General features: G+C 48.3%; 1 non-coding gene across 1 annotated transcript; it reads left to right on the forward strand.

Moving 5' to 3' along the window:
- Window positions 1-3922: 3922 nt before the first annotated feature.
- Window positions 3923-4080, forward strand: LOC121602494. The gene has a single exon (XR_006006424.1). It is a non-coding gene; the product is annotated as a 5.8S ribosomal RNA (ribosomal RNA).
- Window positions 4081-5710: the final 1630 nt, after the last annotated feature.

Genomic DNA, 5710 nt, shown 5'->3' on the forward strand with positions numbered 1-5710 from the left:
GGAGTTCCTTAAGGTTCTTCCTCCCAGAGATCGTCACTATCTGGGACGTACATTAATTTGTACCTGCATTAGCGCACGCTTTTGTAGAGAGCATATCAAGACGTGAAGTGTTATGTTGGAGGTCGAGTGCGCTGCTTACCAAACTTTGAACGCGGTAACTTGTACTCGGCACCGACATGGACACTTCCAAACCCAAGGAATGAGTTGTGAGTTTTACTAAGAGAAACAGGTAATTGGCAGCGTTACCTATAATTCTTGATATGTGCGGGGAGTTCCTTAAGGTTCTTCCTCCCAGAGATCGTCACTATCTGGGACGTACATTAATTTGTACCTGCATTAGCGCACGCTTTTGTAGAGAGCATATCAAGACGTGAAGTGTTATGTTGGAGGTCGAGTGCGCTGCTTACCAAACTTTGAACGCGGTAACTTGTACTCGGCACCGACATGGACACTTCCAAACCCAAGGAATGAGTTGTGAGTTTTACTAAGAGAAACAGGTAATTGGCAGCGTTACCTATAATTCTTGATATGTGCGGGGAGTTCCTTAAGGTTCTTCCTCCCAGAGATCGTCACTATCTGGGACGTACATTAATTTGTACCTACATAGGCACACGCTTTTGTAGAGAGCATATCAAGACGTGAAGTGTTATGTTGGAGGTTGAGTGCGCTGCTTACCAAACTTTGAACGCGGTAACTTGTACTCGGCACCGACATGGACACTTCCAAACCCAAGGAATGAGTTGTGAGTTTTACTAAGAGCAACAGGTAATTGGCAGCGTTACCTATAATTCTTGATATGTGCGGGGAGTTCCTTAAGGTTCTTCCTCCCAGAGATCGTCACTATCTGGGACGTACATTAATTTGTACCTACATAGGCACACGCTTTTGTAGAGAGCATATCAAGACGTGAAGTGTTATGTTGGAGGTCGAGTGCGCTGCTTACCAAACTTTGAACGCGGTAACTTGTACTCGGCACCGACATGGACACTTCCAAACCCAAGGAATGAGTTGTGAGTTTTACTAAGAGCAACAGGTAATTGGCAGCGTTACCTATAAGTCTTGATATGTGCGGGGAGTTCCTTAAGGTTCTTCCTCCCAGAGATCGTCACTATCTGGGACGTACATTAATTTGTACCTACATAGGCACACGCTTTTGTAGAGAGCATATCAAGACGTGAAGTGTTATGTTGGAGGTCGAGTGCGCTGCTTACCAAACTTTGAACGCGGTAACTTGTACTCGGCACCGACATGGACACTTCCAAACCCAAGGAATGAGTTGTGAGTTTTACTAAGAGAAACAGGTAATTGGCAGCGTTACCTATAATTCTTGATATGTGCGGGGAGTTCCTTAAGGTTCTTCCTCCCAGAGATCGTCACTATCTGGGACGTACATTAATTTGTACCTACATAGCCACACGCTTTTGTAGAGAGCATATCAAGACGTGAAGGGTTATGTTGGAGGTTGAGTGCGCTGCTTACCAAACTTTGAACGCGGTAACTTGTACTCGGCACCGACATGGACACTTCCAAACCAAGGAATGAGTTGTGAGTTTTACTAAGAGAAATAGGTGATTGGCCGTTCTCACCTATAAGTCTTGATATGTGCGGGGAGTTCCTTAAGGTTCTTCCTCCCAGAGATCGTCACTATCTGGGACGTACATTAATTTGTACCTGCATTAGCGCACGCTTTTGTAGAGAGCATATCAAGACGTGAAGGGTTATGTTGGAGGTTGAGTGCGCTGCTTACCAAACTTTGAACGCGGTAACTTGTACTCGGCACCGACATGGACACTTCCAAACCCAAGGAATGAGTTGTGAGTTTTACTAAGAGAAACAGGTAATTGGCAGCGTTACCTATAATTCTTGATATGTGCGGGGAGTTCCTTAAGGTTCTTCCTCCCAGAGATCGTCACTATCTGGGACGTACATTCATTTGTACCTACATAGGCACACGCTTTTGTAGAGAGCATATCAAGACGTGAAGTGTTATGTTGGAGGTCGAGTGCGCTGCTTACCAAACTTTGAACGCGGTAACTTGTACTCGGCACCGACATGGACACTTCCAAACCCAAGGAATGAGTTGTGAGTTTTACTAAGAGAAATAGGTGATTGGCCGTTCTCACCTATAAGTCTTGATGTGTGCGGGAAGTTCCTTAAGGTTCTTCCTCCCAGAGATCGTCACTATCTGGGACGTACATTAATTTGTACCTACATTGGCGCACGCTTTTGTAGAGAGCATATCAAGACGTGAAGGGTTATGTTGGAGGTTGAGTGCGCTGCTTACCAAACTTTGAACGCGGTAACTTGTACTCGGCACCGACATGGACACTTCCAAACCCAAGGAATGAGTTGTGAGTTTTACTAAGAGAAACAGGTAATTGGCAGCGTTACCTATAATTCTTGATATGTGCGGGGAGTTCCTTAAGGTTCTTCCTCCCAGAGATCGTCACTATCTGGGACGTACATTCATTTGTACCTACATAGGCACACGCTTTTGTAGAGAGCATATCAAGACGTGAAGTGTTATGTTGGAGGTCGAGTGCGCTGCTTACCAAACTTTGAACGCGGTAACTTGTACTCGGCACCGACATGGACACTTCCAAACCCAAGGAATGAGTTGTGAGTTTTACTAAGAGAAATAGGTGATTGGCCGTTCTCACCTATAAGTCTTGATGTGTGCGGGAAGTTCCTTAAGGTTCTTCCTCCCAGAGATCGTCACTATCTGGGACGTACATTAATTTGTACCTACATTGGCGCACGCTTTTGTAGAGAGCATATCAAGACGTGAAGGGTTATGTTGGAGGTTGAGTGCGCTGCTTACCAAACTTTGAACGCGGTAACTTGTACTCAGCACCGACATGGACACTTCCAAACCCAAGGAATGAGTTGTGAGTTTTACTAAGAGCAACAGGTAATTGGCAGCGTTACCTATAATTCTTGATATGTGCGGGGAGTTCCTTAAGGTTCTTCCTCCCAGAGATCGTCACTATCTGGGACGTACATTAATTTGTACCTACATAGGCACACGCTTTTGTAGAGAGCATATCAAGACGTGAAGGGTTATGTTGGAGGTTGAGTGCGCTGCTTACCAAACTTTGAACGCGGTAACTTGTACTCGGCACCGACATGGACACTTCCAAACCCAAGGAATGAGTTGTGAGTTTTACTAAGAGAAACAGGTAATTGGCAGCGTTACCTATAATTCTTGATATGTGCGGGGAGTTCCTTAAGGTTCTTCCTCCCAGAGATCGTCACTATCTGGGACGTACATTAATTTGTACCTGCATTAGCGCACGCTTTTGTAGAGAGCATATCAAGACGTGAAGTGTTATGTTGGAGGTCGAGTGCGCTGCTTACCAAACTTTGAACGCGGTAACTTGTACTCGGCACCGACATGGACACTTCCAAACCCAAGGAATGAGTTGTGAGTTTTACTAAGAGAAATAGGTGATTGGCCGTTCTCACCTATAAGTCTTGATATGTGCGGGGAGTTCCTAAGGTTCTTCCTCCCAGAGATCGTCACTATCTGGGACGTACATTAATTTGTACCTGCATTAGCGCACGCTTTTGTAGAGAGCATATCAAGACACGGGACGTGTTGTGTTGGAGGTCGAGTGCGCTGCTTACCAAACTTTGAACGCGGTAACTTGTACTCGGCGCCGGCATGGACACGCCCAAACCTAGTCTTGATGTGTGCGGGAAGTTCCTTAAGGTTCTTCCTCCCAGAGATCGTCACTATCTGGGACGTGCATTAATTTGTACCTACTCTAGCGCACGCTTTTGTAGAGAGCATATCAAGACGTCTCGTAAGAGACAACACTTGTACTTGTACAAATTTGAGTAACCCATTGTTGCAGGTCGAGTGTGTTGCATACCAACTTTGAACGCGGTTACGCCACTCGGCGCCGAAAGGCACTCTTTAAACCCTAGGCAGGGGATCACTCGGCTCATGGATCGATGAAGACCGCAGCTAAATGCGCGTCATAATGTGAACTGCAGGACACATGAACATTGATAAGTTGAACGCATATGGCGCATCGGACGTTTAATCCCGACCGATGCACACATTCTTGAGTGCCTACTAATTACCAAAGTCTCATTTAGTTAACTACAGTGGCCGTCCGCGAAGGTGCCCGGGTCATCCGACGCACTGGGCGGTCGCTGTGCATAATGACGTGCTTGGTCCCCGTCTGCGGGTCCTCGGGCGTTGAAAGTGGACACTCTCGAGCGTATGTTGGATGCGTTTCGTGTTGGTGGTGTTTGATGCGTAGGGTTTGTGGTGTGTGTCAAGCCGCATGGTTCGAACTAATGCTACGTCGTTCCCGATGGCCACCGGCAGTCTACTCTCCAGGCTAAAGTCGGCTCGTCTAGGGATTCGGAAAGCTAAGTCGCTGTAACTCATGTGGCCCATACACGGCGTTGCGCTACCACGCTAAGTTAGCCCTACATATACAAGTATCAACCCACGGCACGGGCGTAGCCGTAATACTTACGTCTCGGTTATACCACGTAGGCCTCAAGTGATGTGTGACTACCCCCTAAATTTAAGCATATTAATAGGGGAGGAAGAGAAACCAACCGGGATTCCTGAGTAGCTGCGAGCGAAACGGGAAAAGCTCAGCACGTAGGGACGGCATGGAAACGTGCCTGTCCGATTCCGTGTACTGGACCGGTCCGTTATCTATCACGCACTGTGCACTTCAAGTTCAACTTGAAGGTGGCCCATTCTCCCATAGAGGGTGATAGGCCCGTGAAAGGCATGAGGTGAGGTGATAGACGGTCGGCTCCATGGAGTCGTGTTGCTTGATAGTGCAGCACTAAGTGGGAGGTAAACTCCTTCTAAAGCTAAATACCACCATGAGTCCCGATAGCGAACAAGTACCGTGAGGGAAAGTTGAAAAGCACTCTGAATAGAGAGTCAAATAGTACGTGAAACTGCCTAGGGGTACAAACCCGTTGAACTCAATGATCCGGGCGGCGATATTCAGCGGTAAACTAGCAATTGCCGTGCACTTATCGATCCGCAGTAACGCATCGCGATCCATTACAACAGCGGTTGCCTCGTGCTAACGCTCCGGCATACACTGCCCCTAGCTCGTGGTGGACGGTCCCTCTGTAAGGGTAGGGTAGCTGCTCTACACTGACCAGGGATCTCCGCGCAGTCCTTCTGGAAGGCGAATGGTCCGACCGAGCTCTGGTGTGCTGCTGGAGGGTGATGGATTCTAACGAGAGGGGTAGTACCGCTGTCTTCTCCGAAAGACGCGCGAATCCTTCGTTCGGCGATGATGCATCATGCATTGAGGCACCTCCGGGACCCGTCTTGAAACACGGACCAAGAAGTCTATCTTGCGCGCAAGCCAATGGGTCGGTGGCCACGTCCGCGGTGTCCCCGTTTCGATACACCCAAAGGCGAAGACACTCGAGTGCGGGATACGGGTTCGGCACTGGCGCAAGCCTTCGTCGACCCCTCCATCCCAGGGTGTCCCGATACGGCGTGTGCTTGCACACCCAGCGGGCATCCCCGAGTGCGCAGGATGCGACCCGAAAGATGGTGAACTATGCCTGATCAGGTTGAGTCAGGGGAAACCCTGATGGAGGACCGAAGCAATTCTGACGTGCAAATCGATTGTCAGAGTTGGGCATAGGGGCGAAAGACCAATCGAACCATCTAGTAGCTGGTTCCCTCCGAAGTTTCCCTCAGGATAGCTGT

This window comes from Anopheles merus, unplaced genomic scaffold (assembly GCF_017562075.2).
Source record: "Anopheles merus strain MAF unplaced genomic scaffold, AmerM5.1 LNR4000474, whole genome shotgun sequence".
Classification (NCBI taxonomy): domain Eukaryota; kingdom Metazoa; phylum Arthropoda; class Insecta; order Diptera; family Culicidae; genus Anopheles; species Anopheles merus.